Here is a 19,598-nt window from a genome sequence, read left to right as displayed (position 1 = left end):
AGTTTTCGTTAATTCGGATATTCCCGAATTAACGAATTTGACGATATTCGTTAAAAAACTAATTTGGAACGAAACGAATTGCACATGCCTACTATTCCGCAGATCTGTTTAAAGAAGTCGTTCTCATACCAGAAGTAATTGTGATCCAGGCTATATCTCAGACAGTCCAGTAAAAACTTTCTTTGCACTGCTTTCAAACCACTGAATTTTTTAAGGGCCCATCTGGTTGCTTGTATTGCCTCTTCATGGTTGATTATAGTATATAGCGATGCTACGTCCACAGTTGCGAGATATACTGGTATATCTCCAATTGTAACGGTATCTAGCAACTGAAGCAGATGTTTTGTATCTCTTAGATAGGATTCTGTCTTTCTCACTAGTGGTTGCAAGAACCAGTCTATATACTCCCCGATTATTGCTCCTACCGAATTAATTCCATTTACTATTGGTCTTCCAGGAGGTTTATCTTTATTTTTATGAATCTTAGGGAGGGTTTATATTGCTGTGGTACGGCATGCACGTAGTTGTAAATACTTAGCCTCCTTCTTATTTAGTAGGCCTTTTGATTTTCCTCTTTCTACCAAGTAGGCCAAATCATCTTTGTACCGTACTATTGGATTACCAGGCAAATTTTTGGTAAGTAGTAGTATCACTTAATTGTCTTTTTAATTCTTCCTGGTAGTCCTTTTTCGATTGGATCACTATTGCTCCTCCTTTATCGGCTTGTCTCACTACAATCTCTCGCCTCTCTTCCAATTTTTGGATACCCCTCTTGATATCCACGGGGTCATTGATTCTCCTGATCTTTAAGTCCTGCAGGTCTTTCAAGACCATTTTCCGAAACACTTCTATATTTCCAGCAGTTCCAAGCGTGGGATTGAATAGTGATTTATTCCTCAGATCACTGTGTTTAATTTCACTCTCCACAATGTTGTTCCTTACTGGGTTTTCTCCTGGTTTACTCAACATATACTTCTTTATATGAAGACTCCTAGCAAATTTATTTAACAAATTTGATGGCCGCACGGAAATCGGCTGTTGCTGCAGCCCACTAATAGTGCAAAATACGAACGAAAATTCTTAGATAAGATTTTCGAAAGAAATTTTTTTCGAAATTCAACCTGTGTATGGCCTGCCTAAGATCAAGTCTAGTATCTGTTCTTATCAGTGTCCAGCCTTTGATTATTCAAATTCAAATTGATTCTATTTGAATTTTGGGAAATGGTTATATTCTTTCTGTTCTATTCTATTCTATAGTTTTTTTTATTGTATTCTATTCTCTCTATTTGTTTATTCTATTCTCCAAACAGTAAAGTTAGCCCAATTTTTTGTATAATGTGAAGGATGATGATACGCTGAGTAAACAGATACCAAACATGTCACGCTTTATAATTGCACGTACTCGTGGAATGGCGACAAACTACGGTACCTAAAAATCTCCATAGGTGAGGCTTTAAATTTTTTTACGGTTACCAGGTTAGAGTTACAGAAGAGTTCTAGTGCTAGAATTATTGCTCTTGCTCTGATGATTGCGGCGATACCTCACATGTATGATTTGAACACCGTTTACATATGCGGGAGCGACTTCCGTATGCGTTTTCTTTGCTGCGCGAGCTCGCAGGGACGGGGGCGCTTTAAAAAAAAAAATTTTCTTATTTATTTTGTTTATTTTTAGATTTTTAAATTGTGATTAAAAAAAAATTGATCACTTTTAATGCTGTCACAAGGAATGTAAACATCCCTTGTGACAGTAATAGGTGGCCACAGGTCCTCTTTATGGAGAGATCTAATAGACCCCCGATCCCTCCTTTGCACTTCAAAGTGTTCAGATCGCTGTTTTCGGCAATTCTGAATACTGTATATTTTTTTTTTAAACTGGCGCCATTGGCAGCCGAGTAAACGGGAAGTGACGTCATGACGTTCCGTGTTTACAATTAGGAGGATGGAACGAAGCCGCTTACGGCTTCATTCCAGACTGTCACTAGCCGCCGGAGATGGTCCCCACCGACTGCAGCCTTTTCGTGATGACAGCTGTTATATAGCTGTGGGCGGGGCCACCCGGTGACTTAAACGGGTGACCCCACCCCCTCTGACATCACATGACGTCACATGACGTCAGAAGGGGCGGGGCCACCCATTTACATCACCGGGGGGCCCCGCCCTTGCCTATATAACAGCTGTCAAAGCAAAAAACACGGCAGTCGCGGTGACGCCTCCCGTGGAGGCGGAGTTCTTCCATTTTTCTTTCTCTGGACCTTCGGGCGCTGTGATTGAAGATGAATGAACATCACGGGGCACTTTTTTTTTATTAAAGGAATTGTCCAAAACTGTCTCCAGTCATTTTTACTTTTTTGACACTTTTTTTGGTTAATGAGTAAGGGGTACAATGTACCCGATACCCATTCACATAGGGGGGGATCTGGGGGCCCCCTTGTTAAAGGTGGCTTCCAGATTCCGATATGCCCCCCGCCTGCAGACAATATATGCTAAATAATCCTGCGCTGCTCATAAAGGAGAAAAAGCAGCTAACACAACCAACAAAGTGTATATGCAAAAGACAACAAAAAGTGTAGCGCTAAACCTTATCATACATAACCCTAGATGGGTAGGTATACAGTAAAGGGAATCACCAATAGAAAGACCCATACATAGATGGGAAGTCCCGTTATGGGTGTTTATGGTCAAACAATAAATAACAATGTTTAGTCCTTAGATAAAAAAAAAAGAATAAATCCAGTATCCCAAAACAGCAGATCAGCTCACTACCACAGAGAGAAAGAGAGGCTTACCAGATGTGGTGGACCCGACAGGGCATACGCCGAATTGGGTCAGATAAGGCTTGGGTGGTAGGAGGCTGTAGATGTCTGTGGTGTCGCAGATTGCTGGATTCCTCCAACTGGTGTCCGGGTCCTGGAAGGTGTGCGGAGTTCCAAGAATATGGATGGTTCTGTAGATCCCAGGGGGGAGGGGATGAGGTGTTCCGTGGATGGATCCCTCAAACCAACATTCATTGGGTATAGATAATGATATTAATGGGGAAGAAAGAAAAAAAGGGCCACATAGTGTAAATCCGAGTAAAAAAATTTAATAAAAGATTTAAGGAAATACACTCACGTATAAGTCCAAAGAACAATACAGCGCTGTGACAAAGTGGCGACAATGGGGTCCTGCCCGACGCGTTTCGTCCTAAAAAAACGTCATCAATATGTTCGCATATTCTGCTGCGAACCGAACCGGGGGGGTGTTCGGCTCATTCCTAATGTTGAGTGACCACATTTCCAGTATCTCTCAAAAGTGAGTACACCCCTCACATTTTTGTAAATCTTTTCTTCTATCTTTTCATGTGACAACACTGAAGAAATGACACTTTGCTACAATGTAAAGTAGTGAGTGTTTCAGTGTTTTCACATGAAAAGGTAGAATAAAATATTAAAAAAAATGTGAGGGGTGTACTCACTTTTGTGAGATACTGTTTGTGTGTCAGAATGTAAAGAATGCTGTGCAGTGAGGACGCGCCCTGCGCACTTCCAGCACAGTTGCCGGCGGCTAATGGAAAACTCCTGATCTCTACTTGCGATCGGGAGCTTTCCGATCATGTGACCTCTGGGACAGTGGAACTTCACTCAAAACGTGAAGCCCGCTGGTTTGCTCTCTTTCCTCAACTTGTAACTGAGTTATAGGGTTTTTTTTGGGGGGGGGGTTTATCTATACCTGCTCCCACTTCCACAATCATCGTATAGGCAAGGGTGATGTCCCTTGCCCCACCCTCTTCCACAGCCTCCTGGTACACGTCACATGTCCCAGAAGACAGCAGGACCATTCAGAGAGCACCGTGTGAGCTGACACATGTTCAGTGGGGAGCTGCTTGAGGTTCATCAGGCTCCCGTATCCAAGATGGCAGTGCTGGGGACCCACAGCGGTAAGAAGAACCGGTTGTGGGAAGGCACTTCTGGACTCCAGCCTCTGTAAGTCCCTGATTTTAAGGCCAAATTCATTTAGGGAGCATGCATCCATGCCCTGTGTGAGGGCCGTGTTTCCCGGCATGGGAATTCACAGGTGTTCCATGAATCCATGAATTGGACATATTTTTAGTTATTCTGAGATTCGGATGTATCCGAATACCCGAATTACAATATAAACAAATTTTACTGAATGCTCCGAATAACGTAACGAAATTCGTCCGAATTTTCAGAAATTCGTACTGAAATTTGAATCGAATTTTACACTGAACTCCAGTCGAATTCTAACTGCACGTGTTTCCGAAATCAAAGACTGTGTGTGTTATTAGAGTACCATTTCGAAATAATGCTGTTTTTGTTAAGCCAATGGTGATTTAAAGAGTCATTGCAATCGTTTGATGAAGATTTTTCTTTTGTTTGTTCACTTTGCCAGATAATGAATCGAAAACAATATAACATTTTCGTTTTGACCGATTTGAACATTTTTCGCTTTGAACGTTTCGAAACGAAAAAAATCGGTAAATTCAAAGAAAATTTGAAAGTTCCAAATATGGATTCTGAATACGAGTTCCGAATACGAATTGAAAGAATCTACCGGATTTAACTAAACAAAATAACTAGACTAACAAATCAAAACAAAACAAAACAATTTTTTTTCGTCATGTCTACCTCGTATGGGTGGTACCATGCAAGTCAATTGGGAGTCAGCAGACGTACGGACACCGCTTGCTTAGCCCTGATCATTTGTCACTTCTCTTCAATGATTGTATGACTATGATGGGACCAAAAGAAGGATTAAACAATTTAATTCCATAAACAGTAAATCTATATCATACAATAAATATAAGCCCAAAACTTTCTCTGCCTGTATGTCTTATATTAGAACTGGCAAGATTGTAGAACTGGTTTCCAGTGTCTCTGAAGAAAGTCCGGACTGGGAGTAGATGTCACCTCCCAGAGAAGGCGGGTTAGAGACCAAAAAATACACCTACATCATATCCTCATATATAAACTGTATATTACAAGAGGAAGGGTAGACGGCATCTCTGATACAGAACAAGGTAGGTCTTTTGAAATTTGTCTTCATGACGATGCTCTCTACAGCTTAAACTGAACAATTCATTAATAACACCAAGAGTAGATAGTTTGTAACAAAATATTCCTATTTTTCTTGGAATATATATATATATAAAGAGAGATCTTTGTTCTTGTTTTTATTATTTTTGTTGAGATGACTCTCTCAGTAAGATGTGTAAATTCTAAAATTTTAAATGACAAATTTCTGGCAAACTTTAAATGTATTCAGAAATAGAAACATCCTATATTGGAAGAACGCCATAATGAAAATTTTTCAATGATATCATCTGTTGATTTTTTTGTTTAATTTTTTAATTTATATTCTATGTTATATATCTGTGACGTGAACTTTAGCTAGTTGGCTTCACTGACCGGTGAGTCAATCTCCACATGACCTTATTACCATGTCTATTACAGCTGTCATTGCAACTCCTTTGAGTGCATATCAAGCACTCCAGCTTACTTGGGGGGGATCCTGCTCACTGCCCAACAGCAACCAGTGGCCTCATTTCATCCACTATACGATCATCTGCATTTGGTCCTCATTCAAGTCCATGCGCATTTCTACGCACTTTAGGGGTGAGTGCCAGTTTCATATCCATGTGTGCAACTCCTCTTTACCTTCCTCCCACACACTTCACCAGTGGGGTTTCCTTTCACCCACCTCACCGTTCCCCTCCCCCTCTTCCCCTTCCCTCCTTCCCCTCTTCCCCTCCCCTCCCCTTTCCCCCCCCACCCCCCCCTTCCCCCCCCCTTTTTCCCTCTTCCTCCCCCTTTCCCGGTTTTCCCTTCCCCTAAAAACCCCCCCCTTTTTCCGCCCTCCCCTCCCCCCTCTTTCCTCCCCCCCCTTCCCTCTCCCCTCTTCCCCTTCTCCCTCCCTTCCCCTCCTTTCCCCTTTTTCCCTCCCCTTTCTCCCCTTTCCCTCCCCCCCACTTCCCTATCCTCACACCCCCCGTGGCCTTCTCCTTTCTTGCACACTGTTTGATTTTAGAGACATATAACTGGCACCCCCCCACCCTACTCTTCCCCTTGATTGATCCCTCATTTTTTTGATTTACTCTACCTCATTACACAATTTATCTATCCAGGGTCTGTTTAGTCATCCCCTGTGTTCGCCGCGGGGGGAATCACTTGGGGCCATGCGTACCCACAGGCAACCATAGAACGGGTGAGCCCATCCTTTTTCTATCTATATTGTATATATTGTGCAATGTATCATTTAATGTTTTTGCTGCCTTTTTATGTTTATGTTTTTGTATAATCTCTGTATGATATTTACTACAATTACTGTATGTTGTACCACATGCTGTATGTTGTACTGTATGCTGTATGTTGTACCACAGATATTGCTCTCCTGAGGAAGCGGTAAAACCGCGAAACCGGTCGAGAATCCAAGCTCTATTTGTGTCTACCTCACTACAAGTTGTAATCTAAGTGGTTGTATTTATTGCTCCCGTTTCCAATTGCAACTGTATGTGACATTGTTACAATCTTTTAATCATGTTTTCTATTAAAATGGAATTTTTATACTTTATCATTGTTTTTGTCGCTATTACCTCTTATTATTAATATTGATTACACCTGGTACCGGAATAGTCCCCCCGTTTTTTCCCCCCCTCTTTAGGGGTTATTGCCTTTAGTGCATGCGGTATTGAGATATTGGCCGACAGTGGCAGCTACCTGCGACCTCTCCCTACCTCATGCCTCCTGCTCTTGTATAAGATATTTGGGATGATGGTACATGTACTTGTTTATATCTTTTTTGATTTAAAACGCTCCCCTTTCCCATATATATATATAACATAGAATATAAATAAATAATATATTCTGTGTGCTTTCGTGCCTAAGGGGCAAAGGACCTGATAGAAGAGAAGAAATAGGGGAAAAACGTAAGTAATTAAGAAAGAAAGAGTAATGCCCCGTACACACGGTCGGATTTTCCGACGGAAAATGTGTGATAGGACCTTGTTGTCGGAAGTTCTGACCGCGTGTGGGCTCCATCACACATTTTCCATCGGAATTTCCGACACACAAAGTTTGAGAGCAGGCTATAAAATTTTCCGACAACAAAATCCGTTGTCGGAAATTCCGATCGTGTGTACACAAATCCGACGCACAAAGTGCCACGCATGCTCAGAATAAATTAAGAGATGAAAGCTATTGGCCACTGCCCCGTTTATAGTCCCGACGTACGTGTTTTACGTCACCGCGTTCAGAACGATCGGATTTTCCGGCAACTTTGTGTGACCGTGTGTATGCAAGACAAGTTTGAGCCAACATCCGTCGGAAAAAATCCATGGATTTTGTTGTCGGAATGTCCGATCAATGTCCGACCGTGTGTACGGGGCATAAGGGTGAAAGTGCAATCCATCCCATCGCAGACATGGGTCCTGGGTATCTCATGAAGCTTCATGAGGTACTTAATACAGGAACCCCAGATTTTGAAATATTTTTAAATGCAAAATGTCATTATTTCTGTTGATTTTTCGTTTGATAAAAAAAAATAGTAATAATAAAAAATTATATATATATATAGGGTTAGGGTTATTATTATTATTTTTATTAAATGAAAAATCAAAAGAAATTATATATATATATATATCGTTTTTTTCAGCAGGAACATGGGGGAACACACCTCCAGCATTGAATGTATAAAATGCCAAGGGGTGCTGGGGTGTGCTGGAGAGTCTATTGATGTTGGCTACTGAGATATCTATTGTTGCTGGTGGGGGTCTATTGTTACTAGGGGGGCATTTATTTGGCCGGTGTCCATTGTTGCCTGGGGGGGGGGCGACTATAGTTGCTGGGCGGGATCTATTGTTGCTAGAGAGATTCATTTTTGCTGGGAGGGGATCTATTTTTTTTTTTTTGGAGGGATCTATTGTTGCTGGGGGTACTTTGGTTGTTGGCTTCAGGAGGCCTATTTTGCCGCATTTCATGAAAAAAAATTGCATACAACCTACTTAGCACCAAAAATGATACTTGGTTCTGTATCCTCTAAAAGGGTCGGTACTGGGAGGTGGGTAGGGGGTTATATATATATATAATAAGGAGCACATACACATGTAAAAAGAGAACAGACATTTGATTCCAAGTTGTATTTCTCTCTTCAAACACCAGAGAGAATATAATGTTAATATTAGAGAACACCTCTGATCTTACTTGGTACAAATATTCATAATAAGTTTCTTTTTTGTGACAGAATATTATCTTTGTTATTGTAGATCAGCAATGCGCGGTACTTGGTATCCTATGGTTTGGATGTGCGCTCTGTTGCTCTGGGGTGAGTTATTCTGCAAAATTAATTATCTTATATCTTATCCTAATATATTTTCTTTTATATTTATTACTTAACTATTTTTTTTTATACTCATTTATATAATTCCAGCATTTTCTGCTGGCTGTGTATATAACAGTCTGCCCTAACAGAGCTGTCATACTCTAGGAAATGGCAGGTTTGGAAAGGTAAGTATACCGGGACATATGGGCATTGATTGACATCACTGGTGGTCATTGATGGGCATCCCTGGTGGTCCTGGGTGGCATTCATGGTGGTCCTCGGTGGGAATCCTGGGGGGGCTGCACAGATAATCAATCAGCGCATGCCCCCCTGTCAGGAGAGCAGTCGATCGGCTCTTCTCTACTTGCGTCTGTCAGATGCGATAGAGGAAAAGCCGATAGAGGGCTTTTCCTGTTTACACTGTGATCAGATGTGATTGGACACGGCTGATCACGTGGTAAAGAGCCTCCGTCAGGGGCTCTTTACCTAGATCGGAGCTGCGGTGTGTCAGACTGGCACACCACACCACCGATCGCCCCGCTGCGCTGGCTTGTTATCCTACTGGATGTCATATGACGCTCAGTCAGGATAACTGAACCACTTCCCGGCCGTCATTCTGCTATAGGCTGGGCAGGAAGTGGTTAAATAAAATGCTTGTGGATTCTTTGAACCTGCCAGAGAAGTGGTGTGTATGTACAGTATACAATGTACTACAGCAATTACAAAGAAAGCAAACATTTCCGTGCCAACTTTCTTTGACGGCATGGAGACCGACCCAAAATCAAACAAAGGGCACGGAGAGCTGTGTACTGCCCTGAGGGATATTATGTACCAATGCAAGAAAATAACAGAATATCATTCAGTGATGAGCAGCTCTTAATGATGACTTAAGGACACCAATAAAAATACAGAATTTCTTTAAATGACATGCTTGGGGTACGCCCTAAACCTGCCTGTAAAGTGGCGCACATGTTCAATGTACACTGACAAAAGTGATTTTTTTACAAAGGAAAAAATACGATTGAAACTGTTGGCTGCTAAATGACTTTTCCCGTCCTGTTTGCATTCAAACTAATCACGGATTCCTTTTATTTATACAAGACCCTTATCCTAAGTGAAGGTCTGGTATGGGGCCAAGCCCAACCCATGAAAAATAACCCCCACACCATAATCCCCCCTCCACCAAATGATTTGGACCAGTGCACAAAACAAGGTCCATAAAGACATGGAGGAGCGAGTTTGGGGTGGAGGAACTTGACTGGCCTGCACAGAGTCCTGACCTCAACCCGATAGAATACTTTTAGGATGAATTAGAGTGGAGACTGCGAGCCAGGCCTTCTTGTCCAACATCAGTGCCTGACCTCACAAATGGGCTTCTGGAAGAACGGTCAAACATTCCCATGGACACCCTCCTAAACCTTGTGGGCAGCCTTCCTAGAAGAGTTGAAGCTGTTATAGCTGCAAAGGGTGGGCCAACTCAATATTGAACCCCACGGACTAAGACTGGGATGCCATTAAAGTGCATGTGCTCGTAAAGGCAGGTGTCCCAATACTTTTGGTAATATAATGTGTAATATATATATATATATATATATATATATATATTTATCTGCTCTTTTTTCTTTTTTTCTTAGGTGCAATGGGCCATGCATATGGACGCCCAGTAAAGGAAGGCAAGGGTGAGTGTGAAAATACAGTATCTCACAAAAGTAAGTACACCCCTCACATTTTTGTAAATATTTTTATTCTATCTTTTCATGTGACAACACACAGCCATTAATGTCTAAACCGCTGGCAACAAAAGTGAGTACACCCCTAAGTGAAAATGTCCAAATTGGGCCCAAAGTGTCCATATTTTGTGTGGCCACCATTATTTTCCAGCACTGCCTTAACTCTCTTGGGCATGGAGGTCACCAGAGCTTCACAGGTTGTCACTGGAGTCCTCTTCCCCTCCTCCATGATGATATCATGGAGCTGGTGGATGTTAGAGACCTTGCGCTCCTCCACCTTCCATTTGAGGATGCCCCACAGATGATCAATAGGGTATAGATCTGGAGACATGCTTGGCCAGTCCATCACCTTTACCCTAAGCTTCTTTAGCAAGTCAGTGGTTGTCTTGGAGGTGTGTTTGGGGTCGTTATCATGTTGGAATACTGCCCTGCGGCCCAGTCTCCAGATTGTATGCAAGATTCGTATCTGGCTTTGTTACTCCAGACAACTCATTTCTAAGTCAGGCTCCCTACAGTGGCAGCTAGTGGTATTGCAGGATGTGATAACTGTAGTATTACCTGCCCAACGGAAGCTTCTTTCTCACCCCTCCTCCCCTATACAATGTTCTATTCTATCTATCTATCCTATCTATTTTAGGGCTGGGGAAATTAACGATTAATTCCTCGATTAATCGTTATTTTTTTGATCAGTACGCACCTCTTCGCCAATTTCCGGGTCTTCAGGGAGTTCTGTCGGAGATCCGGTGACGTCACGGACATCGACGTCACCGGACGCCTCCCCCCTTCCCCAAGTGCCTCTGTCTGCTAACGAAGGGAAGGGGGGAGGAGTCTGGTGACGTTGATGTCCCTGAAATCATAAATTGAGGAAGACAGATCCTAACGATTTGATTGATCTCACTGATCAAAGTATTCAGATAAACATCTATGTAAATCCTGGACTTGTCTATGAAACTCAACATATCTGAGGGCTTTTCTGGCTTTAAGTCAGTTTGACGCTGAACTGACATTGATTGGTTATCCAGCAATCAAGAAACATTTATGATGAGGGCACTTTTTTTCCAAAGAGCTGACACTTTTCTGTCTCAGCAGGTGATGGATGTCTCTGGCTCTGCACCGGTCCCCCCTGATGCACAACGGTGCTATTTAAATAGACTGTAGGTAGCCCCGCCCCGCTGAGGAAGTTCTGAGGAAGTTCTGATTGAACGTAACGCGTACGGGGGAGGAGCTACGCATGACATCAGCTAAAAGTAGTTGGATCTGTATGTGCGTTATAATTAATCGAAATTAGTCCATTAAAAAAAAATTGATTAATCGAACACGAAAATTTTAATCAGTAACAGCCCTAATCTATTTATCTCTCCATTCTCACTTTCTGAATGTATCTATCTATATGCATGAATGCTTATTATTAAGGATCAAAAACAAGTTTTTTAGTTTACTTGTAGACAATGATGATAACATTTTCAGATTTTAAGCATTGCGTTTATTTTCATTAGTAGAGTGGTTCGCGTTGATCAGAAATACATTTGAGAGATAATTCCACCAATGTTCTTCCGATGTTTTCAAAGTCGAATTTCTTCTATGGAGTCACCGCAGATTTAAGCCAAAAATAATCTTGCCCCTCCACCTTTATTTGCACCTTTAGGTATTTTGCAGCGAAAATCTCTTTAACCTCACTTTGTTCCTTGGGCAGAGATCCCTTCATATCCTGTAGCTGAGAAATTAATAACGTATTTTTTTGTTTTGCTTTTTTTTTCCTTAAGAACACGCCTTTATATATTTAAAGCCCCTTTATTTTTAAAGCCTATATATATATATATACATTTATTCCAAAGTCATACGATATGGCAGTGGCAGCTGGTGCTCAATATTTTTTTTTGGGGGGGGGGGGGTGGCAGAAAAACAATGCTACCCCCCCTGCAGGAGACAGATAGGAAGGCGGCGATCACCCCACCCCACCCCTGTGGGAGACAGACGGGAAGGCGGCGATCAGAGGCATCCTTACCTTAGGGGGCAGATGAGGAGGATCCGGGGTAGGGCTGCTGCTCCTCGCTCCGGGGCCATTGCTTCTCCTCCCAGCCGAACAGGAAGTGAGTCCTAAGACTCCCTGGCCAATCGGTTCCCAGGACCCTTTTCCTGATTGGCCTGGGAGAAGAATCAGGATGACATTAGCGAATATTAATTTGCTATTGCCACATAACTGGATGGGCTCAGGGCACAGAGCTCTGTGCCCGGAGCCCACCTTTTGTTGAAGCCAATTAGAGCCTCCAGCTCTAATCATGTGCTCCAAAAAAGAACATTAAACCATGTAGATTAGGGGCCGGGCGCATGAATTAGGGAGGCCGCGCCCCTGCACCCCATATGGACAGGCCGCCACTGCCATATGGCAAAACACACATGCCTTATTTGTGAAACAACTCTTTAATGATAAATACATAATGAATTAAGAATAATAATAATACATTTTAATTATACCATAAGTAATAAACAAACTTTAAAAAGATAATTGTATTGAAAAATAAAATAAAAAGACAATAACAATGAAAGCTAAATTCCAGGCAGATATACATTACCGTGGCCTTGTATTCTTTAATTATTATTTTTATATTATATAATACCATTGTGTTACAATAAATAAAAGTAATAATTAGTTAATAAATAATCCTATTATTTTAAATAATAATAATAATGTAAATACGACTACTACTACTACTACTAACAATAATAATAATAACAATAATAATAATTATTATTATCTAATTCCTCCTGTATTGTAACTATACTGTCTGCCCTCATGTTGTAAAGCACTGCACAAACTGTTGCTTTATAAATCCTGTATAATAATAATCATGATTATTTTTATTATTATTAATCCGTAAGTAATAAACAAACTTTAAAAAGACATCATGTCTTTAAAAAACAAAAAAAATGTAAGCTTAATTCCAGCAAGATATAAATATTAAACACCAGCAAAAAAAATCTAAAAAAAATCTCCATCTGTGTGAAAAAATTATGTAATTCAACGCTGAAAATTGGCCAGGGCAGGAAGGGGGGGTAAAAGTGCTCAGTAGGCATGTGGTTAAAATTCGTTTTTATTTATAATAATATGTAATCCTATGAGCCTCCACTGATTTCTAGACAAAATAAAAAACTCAAAACAAATACTCTTTTTGATAATCAGCTGCTACTGTTACACATGTCTCATATATCATGCAAGATTCAAAGGAAAATATATAAATACGCTGCGCTATCAAAAATGTAAATGTGTGTGATATATAACATAAAAGTGCAATCCATGCAATATTTCAAATAAAGTGATGATGTGCATACACTTAAAATGTTACATATGGCATCCAAAAAAAATATATTATACAACAATGTATGATTAATATTATACATGCATCACAGTGAGTATATATAGCTGGACATACCGTATACTCAAAGATAAAGTGCTACAATGTGCTAGTGCAATATTCAAATAACATCAATATACGTTCAAAAATTCATCCATGCGATTAAGTGCTGCAAAGTTTTGTGCGATATTATATATGCATCACAGTGAGTATATATGGCTGGACATAAAAAAATACTCAAAAATAAAGTGCTAGTGCAATATTCAAATAACAATCAATAAACGTTCAAAAATTCATCCATGCGATTAAGTGCTGCAGTGTTTTGTGCGATATTCAAACGAAAAGTCCATAAGTGCTCAAAAAATCATCCATGCGATTCAATGAATGCAAAAGGTGAAGTATTGTAACCACACACAGGTGCTCCCCCCTAGGTGGTAGCTGCTCACCTTAGGGCGTGTCACCTTGCTGTTAGGCTTGGTCAAAACACGCCTTGGAACCACAAAAGGGTTCAGAGTAAATCAGGATCCTGGGTTGGTTTCTCTTGTGCCTCTGTACATCAAAGGGGTGCCACTTTTACCTCGGTTTATTAACAGAGAAAGGACTTCATGGTGCCGTATATAAAAACATTTATTAAAACCGCAATAAAAACTAGGGTTGTTCTGATACCACTTTTTTAGGACCGAGTACAAGTACCGATACTTTTTTTTCAAGTACTCGCCGATACCGATTACCGATACTTTTTTTAATGTCATGTGACAGGTTTTTTTTTTGTATTTTGTAAATAAGTACTTTTTCTCCTTCACTGATGTGTGCTAATGAGGCTGCACTGATAGGCTGCACTGAGGTGGCACTGATAGGCTGCACTGATAAGGCGGCCCTAATGTGCAGCACTGTTGGGCACTGATAGGATTAAGTGGCACTGATATGCAGCACTGATGAGCACTGATTAAGCAGCACTGATAAGTGGCATGCACTGATGGAGGGGCACTTATGGGTGGCACTGACTGGCTGGCACTGATAGATGGCACTGAGTGATATGCACTGGTAGGTGGCACTGATTATGCAGCACTGATGAGCACTGATAGGTGGCACACACTGATGGCTGGGCACTGATAGGTGGCATGCACTGATGGATGGGCACTGATGGGTGGCACTGATAGATACCACTGAGTGATGAGCACTGATAGGTGGCACTCATTATGCAGCACTGATGAGCACTAATAGGTGGCACACACTGATGGATGAGTACTGATAGGTGGCACTGACAGGTGGCACACACTAATGGGCACTGATATGTGGCACGCATTGATGGATGGCACTGACTGAGGTGCACTGATAGATGGCACTTATAAGCAGTGCACTAATAGGTGGCACTGATTATGCAGCACCAATAAGCACTGATAGGTGGCACTGATTATGCAGCACTGATGAGCACTGATAGGTGGCACACACTCTTGGCTGGGCAGTGGCACTGAAAGGTGGTACTGACTGATGGGCACTGATAGGTGGTACGCACTGATAGGTGGCACGCACTAATGGGCACTGATAGGTGGCACACACTAATGGGCACTGATAGGTGGCACACACTGATGGCTGGCACTGATAGATGACGCTGACTGATAAGCACTAATAGGTGGCACTGATGAGCACTGATAGGTGGCACGCACTGATGGGCACTGATATGTGGCACGCATTGATAGGTGGCACACACTGATGGCTGGTACTGACTGATGGCTGGCAGTGGCACTGGCTGGATGGGCACTAACAGATGTCACTGATTGATGGCTGGCACTTATGGGCATGAGACGATTTACTTTTCTATGCTGCCTCTGTGACGCCCATTTTGGTACACCTTGCACTCGGCCTCAATAAAGCAGCAGCGGACATCTTGTTACACCCAGCCCATATAGTTCAGCGTGAACTATATGGGCTGGGTGTAACAAGATGTCCACTGCTGGCAGGGTGTACCAAGATGGGCGTCAGGATTTTTAAGCACTGACAACGTTGTAGCGGCAGCATGGAGCGTCACTTCCATTACCGATGTGACGGCTCCAGTCGCCGAGTCCTGCACTCTCTGCTTGAGGACGCGGTGGACTCGCTCTCCGCTCAGCTCTCTGCTCAGCTCTCTGCTCCGCCCTCTGATCGCTGACTCCGCCCTCCGCTCCGCCCGCTGACTCCACCCTCCGCTCCGCCCGCAGACTCCGCGTCTCTCCCAAGGTATCGGCTTAGGCATCGGGAGCATTTGTGCGAGTACAAGTATACTAGTATCAGTATCGGGACAACCCTAATAAAAACCCACACTGGGTACTCACAATGTCATGGCGCTTCAGGGCGCCACTCTATAATAGCCAAAATGAGCGAGATAAGGCGGCTATTCAGGCTATAGAGTGGCGCCCTGAAGCTGATTACGTAACGGGTGACCCCGCCCCCTCTGACGTCACGGCGAAACCCATAGGGAAGTTCCCGTCAAGTCTCTGTTATTTAAGAAGTGTCAGAAGATGAAAAGCGTCACACAGCGGGAGCCTCCCATCATGGATGCGGAGCGGCCCGAGAACGAAGAAGGGAAGAAGACGCCACGGAGGAAGATGCCGGATGAGAACACCGGAGCAAGAAGTGAGGATCAGAGGAAGAACCAGAGGAAGAAGAAGATGGAGGAAGAAACCGAAGGAAGTTAAAAGAAAGAAGATAGAAAAAAGAAGATGGAAAAAGAAGACTTTAAATAAAGGAATTGTCAAAAACTGTCTCTTGTCATTTTTAACATTTTTGACACTTTTTTTGTGAAATGGTAGGGGTACTTTTGTACCCCCTTACCATTTCACACAGGGGGGCCGGGATCTGGGGGTCCCCTTGTTAAAGGGGGCTTCCAGATTACGATAAGCCCCCCCGCCCGCAGACCCCCACAACCACCGGCCAAGAGTCATGGGGATGAGGCCCGTGTCCCCATCAACCCCATAGCACCCTCCCAATGTTGAGCGCATGTGGCCTGGTACGGTTCAGGAGGGGGGCGCTCTCTCATCCCCCCCTCTTTTCCTGGGGCCTGCCAGGATGCGTGCTCGGATAAGGGTCTGGTATGGATTTTTGGGGGGACCCCACGCCATTTTTAAAAAAAATTTTGGTGCGGGGTTCCCCTTAAAATCCATACCAGACCTGAAGGGCCTGGTATGGAATTTAGGGGGCCCCCACGCCATTTTTAAAAAAATCTTGGTGCAGGGTTCCCCTTAATATCCATACCAGACCTGAAGGGCCTGGTATGGAATTTAAGGGGACCCCCACGCCATTTTTAAAAAAAATTTTGGTTCGGGGTTCCCCTGTGGGGAATTCCCATGCCGTTTTAATCAATGAACTCTTATGTGTATTGTCGGACCGACAATTCATTAATAGCCACGAGTAGTTTTAAATAACGTTTTTTCCTTTGAAATGTCATTTTGCTGTCAGACTGTTCTAAACACAGGAAACATGCGCACCTTTACAGGCATACTATAGACACCCCCCAGGTATGAAATTTAAAGGAATATTACACTTTTATTGTTTCACTTTAAGCATTATTAAAATCACTGCTCCTGAAAAAACGTCCGTTTTTAAAACTTTTTTTGCATTGATCCATGTCCCCTGGGACAGGACCCAGGTCCCCAAACACTTTTTATGACAATACCATGCATATAAGCCTTTAAAATTAGCACTTTTGATTTCTCCAATAGACTTTTAAAGGGTGTTCCGTGGCTTTCGAATTTGCCATGAACACCCCAAATTGTTCGCTATTCGGTGAACAGACACCCCAAATCGCTGAACTGGAGAACAGCCGATGTTTGAGTCAAACATGAGTTCGACTCAAACTCGAACCTCATCCCCACTCAAGACCCACTAACGCAGTGGATGCTCAGTTGGAAAGGTGTCCAAGTCTGCTCTTGCCCCTAGATATTCTTGCACCATGTAATGCAGACGCTGGCGATGGTTGCTTGAACCGCTCAGACCTTGGCGCTGAAAAATTGTCTAAAGGCATCGGTGAGCCGGCCACCTTCTCCACCGCTCTTCCTCTGACTGAACGAAACCTTAGCAACACGTTGTCCAGCACCAGGAAATTTTAACCTCCCAGGGTCTGGAAATGCATTGCACAAACCTTTTTTCAAGGCCTCCTGAAAATGGATGAGCCCAATGTTCGAGTCAAACGTAAGTTCAACTCGAACATTGGGTGTTCACCTGTTTGCCTGTTCGGTCAGACCCCAAAGCACCCTCCCCATGTTGAGGGCATGTGGACTGGTATGGTTCAGGAGGGGGGGCGCTCTCTTGCCCCCCTCTTTTCCTGCAGCCTGCCAGGTTGCATGCTTGGGTAAGGGTCTGGTATGGATTTTGGGGGGACCCCATGCCATTTTTTTAAATTTTGGTGCAGGGTTCCCCTTAATTTTCATATCAGACCTGAAGGGCCTGGTATGGATTTTAGGGGGACCCCCACACAATTTATTTTTTAAATTTTGGTTCGGGGAACCCATGCTCTTTTTTTCAATGAGTTTTATCCATATTGCCGAGATCCAACAATTCATTGCAGCCGCGATCAGTTTTGAATGACAATTTTTCCTTTAGAAATGTCATTTTGCTGCAGTACTGTTCTAATCATGGGAAAAATGCGTCACTTTGCAGGCATACTATAGACACCCCCCAGGCATGATATTTAAAGGAATATTTCATTTTTATTGTTTCACTTTAAGCATTAAAAATATCACTGCTGCCGAAAAACGGCTGTTTTAAAAAAAAAAATTTGCATTGATACATGTCCCCTGGGGAAGGACCCAGGTCCCCAAACACTTTTTATGACAATAAATTGCATATAAGCCTTTAAAATTAGCACTTTTGATTATTCATGTTCGTGTCCAGTAGACTTTAATGGTGTTCGTGTGTTCTGCCAAATTTTTTGCATGTTCGCATGTTCTGCTGCGAACCGAACCGGAGGGTGTTTGGCTCATCCCTGTTGGTGTGATGTTTCATCCTATGCTCCCTCTGCGAAGGCAGGATGAGTTCTGCAACCTTACACTTGTAACGTGGATCAAAAAGGGTTGCAAGCCAGTAATGATCCCTCTCCTTGATACCACGAATCCTAGAGTCCTTTCGCAGGCTTTGCAGAATCAGGGAGGCCATGCAGAGTAAGTTTGCAGAGGCATTTGATTCTGAGTCCTCTGGGTCACTAAGGATCACATGATCTGTAACAACCTTCTCCCAGCCACGTACAACTCCTTGGGTTTCTGGGGACTGAAAACCATATCTTTAACACTGCTGCTGAGTGTTATCCTCCACATCCATGCTGACACAATCCTCCTCCTCTTCTTCCTGTGTGTTTGGCTAAATGGGGCCTTGAGAGGTAAGGAAGTCCTCCTCTTCCTCCCGCTGTTCTGCCTCAAGTGCCCTGTCCATTATTCCACAAAGCGTGTGCTCCAACATGAAGACAAGAGAGACAGTATCACTGATGCATGCATTATCGCTGCTCACCATCCTCGTGGCCTCCTCAAATGCTGACAGGACAGTGCATGCATCCTTGATCAGTAGCCACTGGTGTGGTGAAAAGAAGCCAAGCTCCCCTGACCCTGTCCTGGTGCCATACTCACACAAGTACTCATTGATGCCCCTCTACTGTGTGTGCAGCCGCTGCTTCATTGTCAATGTTGAGTTCCACCTTGTGGGTATGTCACAAATGAGGCAGTTGATGGGCAGGTTGGGTACCTGCTCAAGAACTGCTGCACCACCAAATTCAGAACATGTGCCAAACATGGAAGATGGGTCAAGTGTCCCTGTCGTAGGGCGGAGAGAAGGTTGGTGCAATACAACCATTCCTGGCTGAAGCTGGCATGGTATCAACCACCTCTGAGCCTGCCCCTGCAGAGCTGACAAAATTTTCTGCCCTAGTGTGGCTCCTGTCCCCAAAGCAGACCAACTCAAGCACCACGTGGCATCTTTTTGCCTGAATGCTTGCATAGCCCCTTGAACGCTTACGGAGCACTGCTGGTTCAGAGGACAAATCTGCAGAAGAGGCCATAGAGGGAGAAGAAGAGGAGAGGGTGGAGGAGAGAGCTGTGGCAGAATCACCACTAGCATTTTGGAAACATGGTGGCAGAACAGGCTCCAACAATACTGAACCCTATTCTGCATCTTTCCTAGCTGCCAACAGAGTTACCCAGTATGCCATAAAGGAAAGGTAACGTTCCTGCCCATG

At 43.1% G+C, this 19,598-nt stretch overlaps 1 protein-coding gene and 1 long non-coding RNA gene across 2 annotated transcripts in view; both read left to right on the top strand.

Moving 5' to 3' along the window:
- Nucleotides 1-19,598, top strand: part of LOC141111478 (uncharacterized) — a 315,956-nt gene that overhangs the window by 68,882 nt on the left and 227,476 nt on the right. The window lies entirely within an intron of this gene.
- Nucleotides 6,138-10,027, top strand: LOC141109783 (uncharacterized). Its single transcript, XR_012236188.1, has 3 exons — nucleotides 6,138-6,204; nucleotides 8,261-8,319; nucleotides 9,951-10,027. It is a non-coding gene; the product is annotated as an uncharacterized lncRNA (long non-coding RNA).

Source organism: Aquarana catesbeiana, linkage group LG10, assembly GCF_042186555.1.
Source record: "Aquarana catesbeiana isolate 2022-GZ linkage group LG10, ASM4218655v1, whole genome shotgun sequence".
In the NCBI taxonomy this organism is placed as follows: Eukaryota; Metazoa; Chordata; class Amphibia; order Anura; family Ranidae; genus Aquarana; species Aquarana catesbeiana.
Note: the sequence above shows the minus strand (reverse complement) of the source record. Positions and strands in the feature narration are given on the sequence as shown.